General features: G+C 37.1%; 1 protein-coding gene and 1 long non-coding RNA gene across 2 annotated transcripts in view; one reads left to right on the top strand and one right to left on the bottom strand.

Annotated features, from left to right (window-relative positions):
• LOC135328693 (uncharacterized) overlaps positions 1-13776 on the top strand; it is a 150103-nt gene that overhangs the window by 4285 nt on the left and 132042 nt on the right. The window lies entirely within an intron of this gene.
• Positions 1-13776, bottom strand: part of IGF1 (insulin like growth factor 1) — a 60378-nt gene that overhangs the window by 39149 nt on the left and 7453 nt on the right. The gene's annotated exons all lie outside the window — the stretch shown is intronic.

Below are 13776 nucleotides of genomic sequence, written 5' to 3'. Positions count from 1 at the left end.
CACTGCACCAGTTTGCTTAATAGAGCAAGCTGAAGCACACATGAAGAAATGAGCTTATGATTTACTGAAGCTTTGCAGTGGTCTTCAGATGAAGAAAAGTATTAGGAAACTAGGTCAAGGTGAAAGGCAAGGATGATTACAGATAAATTGCAAACTAAGCTTATGTTTTTGCTACCATTCTCTTTTCAGCATATTCTTTTTGTTCAGCATATATTAAGCCCCACATCTACTTCTGCTGAAATCAAAGCAATGTCTTTCAGGACCTAGAGGTATTATTGTCTGACTTGTTTGGCTAGAAGAATCCGTCTCATGTAACCTATGAACCCTGTGCCATACACTTGCAGTAGACAATTGTGTGATCTACTTTACTTTCCATTAAGTTTTATATAATTGTATAGTATTGTTTATAAAAGGTTTGAGGGATTCCCTGCAATCATATGACATACAATAATTTCTAGTTTGAAAGCAGTAGCTAATTTTCATCCTCTATGTCAACAGATATATTTTTATTGTATTTACTGAACTGTCTTCCCTCAGTCTGATAGAGTATAACCTGCAATTTATCTTACTTTCGGTAAGGTGGCATTTTGGTTAAAATTTTAGCTCTTCCAAATGGTGGAGTTACATATGGGTGAGCTTCTAAAAAAAAATAGGATTTGGATAGATCTGAATGATTACCTGAATCTGTGGATTTCAAAAGCATTTAAAAGGTGAATAAACATCATTGCCTCATTTTCTCACACAGTAAAAGTAAGACAAATACAGATAAAATGATTTGTTCAAGGTTTTGTAAGTTAGTTAGTGCCAGAGCTAGAAATAGCCATAGCCCTCCCAGCTGCTTTATTCTCTATGCCTGTCTAAAGGAACATTCAGTGTGTCCTCTGAAAGATAAAAGGAGAGAGGGCTTACACCAGTGAGGCTTCTCATATTCAGAATTCCTATTTCTGGATTCATGGAGTGCACAGAAAGGGACTGTATTATCCATCATTGTGTAGTACTGGACTTATCCATTTCAACATGCCACCATTTCTTTTTACGATTGCAAAATTTGTAAACAAGTCTTCTGTACGTGTGAAAACTTGATTAGCAACAAGAACATCTTGTGTGGCATGTCAAGAAATCAAGTGACTGTGTGTTTGGTGCTGGAAGTAATCTGTGTCTAGAATTCTTGTGTGCTTTAAGTGGCAGTTACAAGTGCTGAGTTTTGAAAGAGTAGACAGTAATCTTGTTGTTTGTTACCAGAGAAATTCAGGTCCTTTACTTCATGCCACAGAAGCTATAATTCAGTCTGTCCCAGAGAATGGTATACTATGGGGCATATCATCCACTACCTTGTGAAAGCATAGCCTCATAACTCATTGAATAGTATGTGATCTAAGGGATATAGTAAGCCTTTATTTCACAGTTTAAAGTTATACAGAAAAAACAATATTAGTGATTCCTCAGTGGATCATGAAGAGGGTAGTGGCCGCATTACACCACTGCTGATGACTGTGATTACATGAAGGGTCAATCAGTCTGATATAGTGTCTCTGATTCACAGCTCTAATATAGAACTGGTATTCTAGGACTGGTAACCCTGGTAATATGTTCCCTATCCCTGTATCACTTGGAGCAAAGAATACATGTCTCTTTGCTTTAATAGTTCCTGACAATACTGAATTCTGTTTATCACCCACCACCTGGCAATAGCGTCTCTTCCTGGTCAGTGCTTTGCTCCTGCCCTGCACAGCACCTGCCGTGGAAGTTTTGCAGCTCACAGGAATGAGGTACTTCCTGTTGCTCCAACGAAAGCAGAAAGAAGCTAATGATTCTTTCGAAAGGCGCATAGCTTCGAAGAAAAAGAGAGGAAGATTACATTCCCAGTTTCTTTTACATGCCCTTCTCCACTGCTTATAGTCATTGGGCCTGACCTACACTAAGTTAAGTTGGCCTGCCAGGTAGACCATTTACGCAGCAGCCTGGGAGCACTATGCTGTTTGTTACTGCATACATTTAGGTTCATTTCAGCCTATTTGTAATGTAAAAGCTTAAATTTATTGCTGTCCATTAAGCCATTAAAATTAGCTCTCCTACCAGCTTATATCACTATCAGTTATATTGGTGATGAAAACTGTTTCTACTGTGTCTGTTTTCTGAATCCAAGCTCCCAGTGTTAACATTGGCTTAACAAGCTTTACATTCTCTTTCCTCTTTCCAAAAAATATGAAGAGCTCATATTTCAAAAGAAATATCCTGAATTGTGCTTTATTTAACATCTGACACTATTGAAATTTTAAGCTGCTGAATGCATGTATAATGCATTTTAAAAAGTGACATTGCTATGGTTATGAGTTACACAACAACATGATGTCAGCCTCCTGATTGGAGTCATGGTATTTAGCAATGCCACTTGGACAGGAGAGTTCACACACAGAAGCCTGTCCAACAGTTCTAAGAATTTTATATCTTTGAAAGTATTCAATATATTTCTCTATGTGTTAAAGCAGTGGCCTTCCAAGCCCTTGTTTTTGTTTTCCAGAAATCTCAGTGAACTTGAGGTCATTGGATTGCTTGCTTTCTCACTGGCTGCACTGAAATCAAGCAGCCGTCAGCTAAATTACTGTAGTTCAAATGTATCTAAAATAAATTCAAAGCAGTACTTTAAAATAGCATTATGTCTGTTTTTAAAATGGCACAAGGATGTAATACAGACTGGAGAGAGAGAGAGAGATTCAAAGAAAAGGTGAATTTTCTGTACTGACTCAAGAGATGGTGGGACTTTTAGATTTCAACTGTGTACTTCAGGCTCAATTTTTCTGCGATTACAGTTGTTTGAGCAAGAAAATAGTCTCCTATTGAGACAGAATTAGGTCTCAGTTTTCCTAGACAGCTTTCCATCTCCTGAGACTGTAGGGAAGCAGTGAAATGAATGCTTTTTCAAAAGATAATCAACATACACTAACAATGCGAAAAGGAGAAGCTATCAGTTCCTTTGTCTGAAAAGTCTAGTCAAGGACAGTTAGGATGGACCCAGCCCACAAAGTTTTATTCATCTGTTTAGGCTGTTCAGAACAAACACCTTTTTTCTTAGTGTTGCATACAATATGGTATGCAACCATGCAGAACGAGGAAAGCAGGAGAAAAAAAAACAAACTGACATGGAAAGTGGATTTTTTCTGGTAGATTACTGTCCCTTGCCAACAAACTGGGTAAGTGAGAAGCATTATTTTTATATAGTGACTGCTGAGAAATGCGCCAGTGGTCTCTGCTAGCAGTCATATCACAGAACTATTTGAACTATTTGACATCCTGTTGGTGGTTTCAATACAGTAGCCATGAGTGGAGAAGCCTAAATCATGTGGACCTTGCTCAAGGTGGGGACTTATTTATTCCAGCTGAAGGCTTAGCACCTAACTCTGAGAGATGTTTACGCAACAGGACATTATGAACCCTGTGAACAAATGTAGGGCCTTTCATTAGCTCCTATTTTGGCTGAAAAGGAAAATAAAACATTTAATGTTTTTTCTCAATTGTTTTTAATCGATTCATCTAAAACCAGATCTCTGGGCTAAGAGATTTCATTCAGTTAAAACCATCAAAGATTCCCTGCTGAATTCTGTTTATCACCCGCCACTTGGCGATAGTGTGTCTTCCTGGTCAGTGCTTTGCTCCTGCCCTGCACAGCACCTGCCATGGAAGTTTTGCAGCTCACAGGAATGAGGTAATTCCTGTTGCTGCAATGAAAGCAGAAAGAAGCTAATGATTCTTTGGAAAGGTGCACAGCTTTGAAGAAAAAGAGTGGAACATCATGTTGCTTTTGATTCCAGCTCTCCTTTCAAAAGTGCTTTCTTAACTTAGGTAGGATAGGGCTTGCACTGAAGGTGCTTTGGAACAAGCGGTACATTTGCAGCTGCATATTATAAAATCTGCTTTTGCCTTTTGGCCTCAATTTCCCCTGTGTAAAGGGATAGTACTACTTAACTCTGTCTCTAGGTTTAATTAGTTGACGTTTGTATTCTGTTTTGAACACACAAAGTACTAGCTGAAATGTTAAAATTACTTTGCAAAATGAGTCTCTGCCATCTCCAGTTGGATGTGCAATTCTGGATATGCAATTACTAGGGCAAAAAAACTTACGAATGTTCTGAGAAATGGGTAATTTCCTGAGAAATTGTAGGGTATAATGTATTTGTCTGAGTGCTGCAATCAAATACTTCAGTGATGAGCACTCTAGAAGAGTTTATGAGAAAAATATTAATTCTTCATTGTCTGCAATATTTGGATCTTAGACGTCAATAGGACATGAGCTCACACATTACATTATAAAGACAATAAATATTTGAGCGACTTGTTCCTTCTCTCAAGAAGTCTTTATCCTTGGTAACCTACTGATGACATTTTTATTAAAAAGACTGTAGTCATTTAATGACAGACTATCATAATATAAAATTGATTTGCCTGTGACCACATAAAGTAAAAAAATTAAGGCTAGCATTGCCAGTTTTTAAGGGATTCTTAGGAATCCTTAGGATTCATTAGCCACCTAGGCTAATGAAAGAGACAGTTTCAGTAACTAGTTCTTTCATTAAGCAGTTCTGTTTGATTTAGAGCCCATTTAAAAAAAAAACGCATTTAATTCGTGGGTCCCTGCATTACTTGGAGTCACACAAACTACTACTTTTGCATAAAATCTGAAGATTCTCTCACTCCTAACGTCACAATGCATTTAGAATGAACGCAATTTCAGGTACTGTCAAGTGCTGCTAATTGCGGTGGAGTCTGTTCATCTTATGCATGAACCTCCAAAATAAAACATATTATGGACATAGCTCCTAAAGACTTTTGAGGTATTTTTAGTTATACTTTTCCATTTAGAAGACAAAGAAAATAATAAAGTATTCATTGTATCCAGCTTCCTGCAATGATTAATGTTTTTCTCGTGCTAAGTCTTTATCCTTTATTGTTTGTGGTCCCTATTTAGGCTTTGGCATCTTGCAGATGAGGTTAGTGGAAAGGTAGCATTCACAGTCCTTATTAACCACTGTCTGTTCCAGAATGCCTCTTACAATATTTATTCAAATTCAGACTTCATTATTTTTAGCTCACTTGGGAAATTATTAGCTTTCATCTGATGCCTCACGCATTTATGCTAGAAGTAAGGAGATTTCATACTAAGCGTATTAGTATGTTTCACGTCAGAGAGGAAGCCAAGTCATTATGCCAATTCTTATTTTAAAGAGCTTTTAATGGTGATACATTTTTCACAAGCATTCATTAAGGTTCATAGGCAAAATTTTGAGAAGTAGCTAAGGACCCTGACTCCTATTTCCAAAGATACTGAGGCTACTAAAAGCATAGATACAGTATTGAAAAAGATTGCCAAGGACTCTCTATCATTGATTTCAATGCAAATTACGTACATGATTGCTTTTGAAAATCTCTTGGGTGTCCATCTGCCTCTTCAGTGCCTAAAACCCATTGAAAATCTGCCCCATATGCTTTTAGGAGGTCAGGTCTCACTGACTTTCCCTGAGATTATAGCCATTTTTGTAAGTAGATTGGCACCTCTGAAACAATTAGGCCTCATTTTTTTAAATGTATGCACCTAGCTGCCACAAAAGTAGGACCAACTTAAGCACTTCAGCTTTACTGAAGTCTGAAGATATGGTATTTTCTAACAGTTTACACCATGCATGACTGGTAGGTGTACTTGAAATACAAACAATACAAACCCTTCATGTTGGTTTGAATGGACGTGAAAAATGAGTATATTTTTAATGTGTATTTACCCCTTCCAATTCAGGCACAAATAGTATCTACTGATCGCACAAGAGAAACCCTCTTTGCTATATTTATAATACAGAGGGGAAAATATTGGAAGTTCGTTCAGCTAGTAATTTTGGAAAAACAGATGACTGGTTAGAAACCAGTGGGAATCAAGTTCAAGGGAAAATATTTGTGGCACAGTGATACTTATGGCCAAAAGACCTAGGAAAATCAATAAGAGGTAATTATTTTCTCTAGTGAACATGGAGAATTCCTCAAATTAGCCCATATTATCCTCAGTGGATTGAGCCAAAGCCAGTTGCAGTTAACAGATAACCTTGAAATAGCATCCATGGACTCCTGATTGGATGTGAAGCAAAGAAGCTCCTGGACAAGGCTGGGAATTTAGGAGCAATGAATGAATAGGTTCTCACTCTTTTTTCCTTCTTTATTATCATCGTTTCCCCTTTACTATCCTAATATAGAATAGCTTTTCCTCAACAACCTCTCTCTTTTCTCTGCTATGTAGAAGTGTAGATATCTTTGTGGTAGTATATCCTAACGAAATGTATTAACACTGGAGCACTCCTATCTGTTTCACAACTCAGAGATAATCATTTTACATTCAGAATCTGTTGTTGATTATTTGATTGTTGTTGGTGGTTTCAAGTCTGATTTTTTTCAAAAAATTTAAAGCTATTTTCACAGATCTGACCTTCATCTGTTTCACATCAGAGTATCAATTTATATTTGAAAAAAGCCACAGATAATAAGAATATCACCACTTACAAATTCTGCTCACTTTATTAGTCTTCATCTTAGTGATAACGGAAAATAATTCAATTATGTTTTATGGCATAATCCCTATTGCTTTCAAAAACTAAAAGGAAGTGACTATGTAACAAAAATTATAGTAGTTGAATTAAAGCCATTACAGCTGCAGTTGTACAATTTTATTATAACATTTGCAAAAAGAAAGGTAGTGGTCAAATTTTACACAAAATCTTACTACTTTTTTTTGAATGACCATATTATGTTGACTACTTCACTTTTTGAAATGACTGTCTTGGGATAGCTATATTAGGTCTATTATATCTAATTCCTTAAATAGAGATGAAATTCCACAAGTCTTTGAAAAATCATTCCTGTGAGTATCTCATGCTGGATGACTCTTTCGTGTTTAGATGTCACTCTTGCTTTGAATTTTATTATTGTCTCAATTTCTTAAAAAACTGCTGAGCCATGTGTATTCATAGGACTAGAAATAAATCAATGTGAACAGCAGTGTAAAAAATTAGCTCAATATTTAGGCATGGATAAGTGTACTTGTCTCATTATGCAAGAATAAAATATCAGGGAATGTTACTTATTATGGCATGCAAGAATATATTCCATCTATTATATCAAGGAAAAAAAAGATAAGTCTTTTCCTTCTACCTTTATTGTATCAGAATGGAGTCCTTTGTCCAACAGAATTCACACTTAGACTAAAGTCCTGGCAGTTCTTAAAGAAGGCTAAAGGAGCAAGCCTAGCTGGTGTTACCTCCACAGTGAACTTTCTGGGTCTTTGTTGAATTGTATTGTATGATGGCAGCTAAAATAAGCTCAGATTTGCTTTAAACTGAAATCTGGGCCACAAAAGTGCATCCTTATCTCCACATGGGAGTTCACTGACATGTATGGTTTGAAATAGATTCATCCCACCAAAATTGAGGCACTTAGGCACCAACTTCAGGGTCCAATTGCCATAGACTCCTTATATAACCAGTGGAGAAAGAAAAGTATGTCCTAAGGGATATTCAGCACTTAAAGACAGCTCTGAAAGTTTCTAACTCTTCCACTGACTATGGTATGAGCTTGAGTGAGCAGGCTCCTAACTGAGACACCTGATTTAAGTGCCTGAAAGTAGATGGTATGAATCTGAACCAGAATCTCCTTGTGTGTATTGGATCAACCTCTGTTTAGCCTTGATCCTTCAGAAAGTTCAGTCTGTATGTGGATAAAGCAAAATGATATAAGCTCATCACAGAATGTCTGTCTATAAAGAACTGAATGTAGAAGAGTCTTTTTGTCTGAAAAAAGGTGAAGGAAACAATACAATCATCAATACAAAATACAAGTGAAAACTTTTCTAGTACATTTATCCTCCATATGAATCATGGAGGAATAACATCACCTATTCTTCCATGCACCTCTATCCTACTTTGAAAAAAAAAAATGACACCACCACAAAAAAAATCCCCATCAGTAAGGATCACTTGTTTCATATTACTAAAATCTAAGATATAATGCAATTGATTTCAGTAGTATCTCTGTTTTCATTCAGTGCCCATTGATTTAGAGTATAATGCCAGAAGCAATTAGAAAAAGCTAGGAGCATTCTAAAAGCAAATATGCATGGTGTTTTTGCATTTAATCTTAGCTATATATTTCAGGCACAAATATGGCTTTTATTCAGGACATATATTTGCCAATAATACATCTGATTAAACTAGGAAAATTAGACATACTATCAGTAGCTTGCTCCCAAATTACACAAGAAGAAATTAGATACATTTTCAGTAGCTTGCTCTCAAATCTCTTCAGTATATGAGTCACCAGATTCTTCCTGCCAAACTAAATATGTCTGTGAAAGGCTGGAAACTTTAATGGAAAGAAACATAAAACTTGAAATACGTAGGAAAAACTAAGTTTTTTCATGGAAGACCTGTTGACTAGTAATTCAGGAATTCAGGGGATGTGGAAACAAATTATTACCTCGTACTTTTCTACAGGACTTTCAAGGTATGATGCAATTTATACTTGCCATGTTAACCTAAAATAGATGTTCTTATTGGCTTTCACGTAACCTGAAGTAATCAATGAAGAGTTACAAAAAGATGTAATAAAAATTGTAATAGTAGAAGCTCTTATCTGGTCATTTTGATGGGGCCGACTGCATTAAAAAAAATCTTCACTATAGTTATTGCAAGTCTAAAAAAACCCCTCTGCTGTAAACCAGATGTTTTATACATAGTATCACACAACCACCAAAACTAATTTAGAATGTACTCATCTTTTCATGCTCGCAACCATAATTTCATCTTCTCTACCACCTTTCACACAACCCCATACTTCTACCTCTGTATTAGCCATGCAACACTTAAAAATTCTTAAGAATTCAGACTTGTTAGTGAAATACAGCATCAGTGTGTGTAATGTAAGCTTTTATCCAAGCCTTAGTAGGAGATGACTGTTAATGAACATTCCATTTAAGTCAAAACAATTTTCAGGAATATTCACTTTGAAGTTCCTGTTTATAAGTGGTTTGCGGTGTTACTTAGGTGCTTTACTTGTTTGGTGATAAAAATAGTTAATGAGTAGTGTTACATTAACTTTCTGAAAAAAACCATTTTGTTTGCTGAGCTGGACTGAATGAAAATGGTCTGAACCAACCCCTTATTTTTTCCCTATTCTCAGACTTGTGTAAATTTATGCTCAACACACAAAGGCATGAACAGTATAAACAAATAGTTTTGTATCAAAAAAACCCATAAAATTTCTGTTTGAGCGTGGGTCCTGATTTGTAAATGGAAGTGCTTGAACAGGGCACCCTTTTCCACTTATACACTTTTATTTTCCACTTATACACTTTTATGGGCACATAGTGGAAGCAAAAGGGTCTGGTGTCTGCAGATATTCTCTTACTGTAGAACTTTCTGTTATATTTTGTAGATGGAAAATTTGAGATCACAGCTGAATTTCAAAAATAAGATGGAAAATATATAAATATGTGGTTGATTCAGAAAAAAGAAAGATGAACCCTAACAGGTGTTACTTGATATTGTTTCTTTTGATCTAAAGACATTATTCTAATTTTCAGTAACAAAGTATTTAGTCTGAGGTAAGCAAAAAGCTTCAACTCTGTCATGTAAGAGCAAAACCTTTGAAAACACGTTAAATTTACTATACGTGGGATTCACAGAATCACAGAATGGTTGAGGTTGGAAAGGACCTCTGGAGATCATCTAGTCCAACCCCCATGCTCAGACAGGGTCACCTAGAACACATTGCCCAGGATTTTGTCCAGATGGCTTTTGAATATCTCCAAGGATGGAGACTCCACAGCCTCCCTGGGCAACATGTTCCTGTGCTCTGTCACCCTCCCAGTAAAGAAGTTTTTCCTCATGTTCAGATGGAACTTCCTGTGTTTCAGTTTGCGCCTGTTGCCTCTTGTCCTATCGCTGGGCACCACTGAGAAGAATTTGGCCCCATCTTCTTTACACCCTCCCTTCAGATACTTATACACATTGATGAGATCCCCCCTCAGTCTTCTCTTCTCCAGGCTGAAGAGTCCCAGCTCTCTCAGCCTTTCCTGATATGAGAGATGCTCCAGTCCCTTCATCATCCTTGTAGCCCTCTCCTGGACTCGTTCCAGTAGCTCCATGTCTTTCTTGTACTGGGGAGCCCAGAACTGGACACAGTACTCCTGATGTGGCTGAGCAGAGGGGGAGGATTACCTCCCTAAACCTGCTGGTAATGCTTTTCCTAATGCAACCCAGGACTGATTCAGCTGTCCATTACTGCTTTCATTTGTTGTCACACTTTTGAACAATTAAACTTGTATCACAGGGAAATGTTTACATTTAGGTACTGTACATTTTTACATTTATTATTATTATTATTATTGTACATTTTTAGGTCCATCCTTGTCCAGCAAAGCTCTAAAATGAATTCAGCTTTCAGTCTCTACTGGATTTTCGGTGATGAGAGGGTTTGAAACAGATGCATAATAGCTGAAGCACTGAGTAAGCTTTAGAGAAATGGCTATATGAATTTCCTTCTTTGAATGAGTACTCCACATAGATTGCCCTGGATGCTCAAGTAGATAATACAGAAGGTTTTAATTAAGAGACTGTGTGGATCTGGTCAACTGAATAATTTGCTTTGTGACTTTTGCTGCTGTTGATCAAATATTGCAAAGCCATTATTAATATCACGACAAAGGAAAAGGACCATATGCAAAGGTTTTGGCCAATTACATAAAGTAAATGCCAGAACTGAAGTCAGTGAAGGGTTTTTCTTGGTATTTAAGGTTCAGTGAGAAAGTATGAGAGGCAGCTATGCCAAGAATTAATGCTGATCTTGCCAAGAGCTTCTTTAAGTGAATTTAGCCAACATGAGACTAAACAATGCATTAAATACACAAATAGCTAACTGCAATTAAGTAATCAGATGTCAAATAACAGCTTTCTGCTAAATTTGAAATATGATCTAGTGTAGAGATAAAGGCAAACATCATAAAAAACATTGCCTTCTCTCATGTCCAACAGCTAGTAAGGGCACATATAAATTGAACTTATAGAGAAACTGTATTCATTTGGTTTTAGTAGTGGGGACTTTTTGATCAATGGTTTGCTTCCAATCATCTCTTTATTATTATTATTACTACTGTGGTCCCACCTAATGAAAAGCAAACCGGTTGGAAAACTATGAAAACCTTTCGGACAAGAGAAGTAGTTGTACAAGAGAGTTGTTGGTAGAGTCCACCTTCAGTCTATTTTAGAGGCTCCCTCTGTAGTCCATGGAGAGAAACAGGCTTTTCTAGAGGATGATTCAGGAGCCTGATATGGTGTCTGAGTCATCCTCTTCAGGAATTTCTCTCTCTGTGATTAGGGAGGTACCTTAAGAAGGTTAAGCTCACCAAATTAAGGTAAGCCTTTAGGTACATTCCCTAGCCCTTCTTAATGTGTAAAAAAGTGCAAAATTCTTTCAAAGAATGGCTTGTTTTCAAAGAAATTCCTCAATGATTTCTACAAGGGGCAACTGAGTGCACACTAGTCTACTATTCATTAGCTACTATTTGATTATACATTGATTTCACTCCTGAAGCCACAGTAGTCACTTGTTTTACTGAAGTCTATCAACCATTGTGCCTACAGTCCTGGTTCCCTGATCACTGACCATGGGGGCCTGATAAAAGTACACCTTTGCTCCTTTCCAGGCTAGCTTTCCTGGAAGAAGTAAGGAACCTGCAGATAAAGGATGAGGAACACTCAAGCCTCTCCTTGATATGGGATTTGGCTTAAATGGGGCATATAGTCAGATCAAGAAACTTAAAAACAATCTCATAGCTTGCAGTGTGGACATAGCCAAGATGACCAGGATTTCTTCTCAAAGTTTTGTAAGAGTGTCACTGACACCATAGGCAGTATGTCCACTGCAGCTTTTCAGCATTCCATTCCTGGGCTCATAACATAACATTGCTTTCAGTCAGGGACACACAGAGGAGCTAATGACTCATAGTCCCTACAGGTATGAAGTAGTTAAAGCACTCAATGCAATTCCTTCTGTTGTAATTATGTTGATAGATTTGACAGACCTGGAAATCTTAAAAACATCTTAAAAGCAGACTTCCTGAAGTAAACCAGAGGCTGTTAAACTAAAAGGGAATCGAAGAAGCAACACACAGTTGCCTGTTGCTAAGCCCTTAATTTCCTCGTCTGTAAGGCAGCAATTCCTCCATTTATGCTTTGGTTCTATAAAGCAATGAGATATGATGACAGGTCTGATTAACCAAAATCTTGTCTCTTTCTGATTTTCTGGTGATTATAACCCAATATTCTTATGCTGCTCAGAGTTGAGGATATTCCCAAGGACACTGCATGATTCTGATTGTCTTAGTGGGAAAATAAGCTGTAAAAATTTGTAATAATTCTACACAAAGCAGCTGACACAGGGATCATTAGGGCTGGATACTAGTAAAGCCTATGTCCATTGTGGGATTCATTCTTGGGTATAAGGAAGCATGTGCTGGACCATTCTCTGTGCTCTGAAGAATATCAGTGGAACTTCACTGTGTCGGGTCTCTAAATTCAGCTCTTTGTTTTCTGTGCAAGTGATGCTTCAGAAGATTCACTTAAAGACCAAAGCTGCTTCTTTTTAACTGAAAAAAAAGGTTTTATAAATTCATGAAATTGATACCCTGTGCCATGGCCTCAGATACTGATTGCTATCTAAATTAAGCTTTAGAAACTGGAATGAGAAGCGTTAACTGAGGACAATTATGTCGAACTGTAGCCATTTGTTGTCTTCCAGAGGTTCAGTTGCAAGGAATAGAAAACTGTGGCCAGACTCCTCCTTTCTTGGCTTCTCCTAACATGACACAGTGCACAGGTACTTCAGTGGCAGAAATCCTACTAGAGAGAAGTTGCTAAATACAAGGTGGCCACAACCTTATGTGCACTAGTGAATCACGGGAGAGTAAAAGCTGTCCAAGGAGTAGCCAGTGCTGGCTGGGATTAAATGTGGCCAAGGGAAAAAGCAGATGCACTATACTGGGATTCTTGTGGCATCATCCCCTAAAAAAAAAAGAAAAAAAAAAAAAAAAACCTCTTTGCCAGTCTACCTCATGAAGAAAGTTTTAGAAACAGCTTCTGGCTTCCTCTTGTGGTCAGTATTTTTCCTTGTGTGTGGTAAGTAGTTGGTGCGTCCCTTCAAAAGCTGTGAAGAATTTCCTTTTATAACTAGGAAGTTAGTTTTCACAAGAAGAATAAACTAGATAAAGGAAATTTTTTCTCTTCCAGTCCTAGCTGTAGATACAGCCTTGTGGTTGTAGAATACAGAGTTTCAGCAGAAAGTAACACAATTAATTCTATCTTCGTTTCCACCCACAACTCCCAAGGAATATTTAGAAGCTTTGACCTTGAATCTGAACCAGGAGTTCTACCTCAGTCAAAAGGTATTCTTTATATTTGAAGTCTCTAGTGAAATACAGAATGATGGAAGAATAAACCTTCCCTTACAACTATTTCCTGAGCAAATTAAAGGCAAACATAACCACTGGTTATACTTTATATAAAGGAATCAGGATGTGAGAATAGGAGACTTACAGTACAATTGAAACTGACATTCATTTCACATTAAAAGAAAAAAAAAGTTCACTGGATTTTTACCTCTGCAAATGATACGGCCTTCTTAAAAAGTGCCATGAGATGGAATAACATTTTTAACTTACAATAATATGTTGCATTCTGTAGTATATTTGAT

Source organism: Dromaius novaehollandiae, chromosome 1 (assembly GCF_036370855.1).
Source record: "Dromaius novaehollandiae isolate bDroNov1 chromosome 1, bDroNov1.hap1, whole genome shotgun sequence".
In the NCBI taxonomy this organism is placed as follows: domain Eukaryota; kingdom Metazoa; phylum Chordata; class Aves; order Casuariiformes; family Dromaiidae; genus Dromaius; species Dromaius novaehollandiae.
The sequence above is the reverse complement of the archived record's forward strand: the minus strand, read 5'-3'. Positions and strand labels throughout refer to the sequence as shown.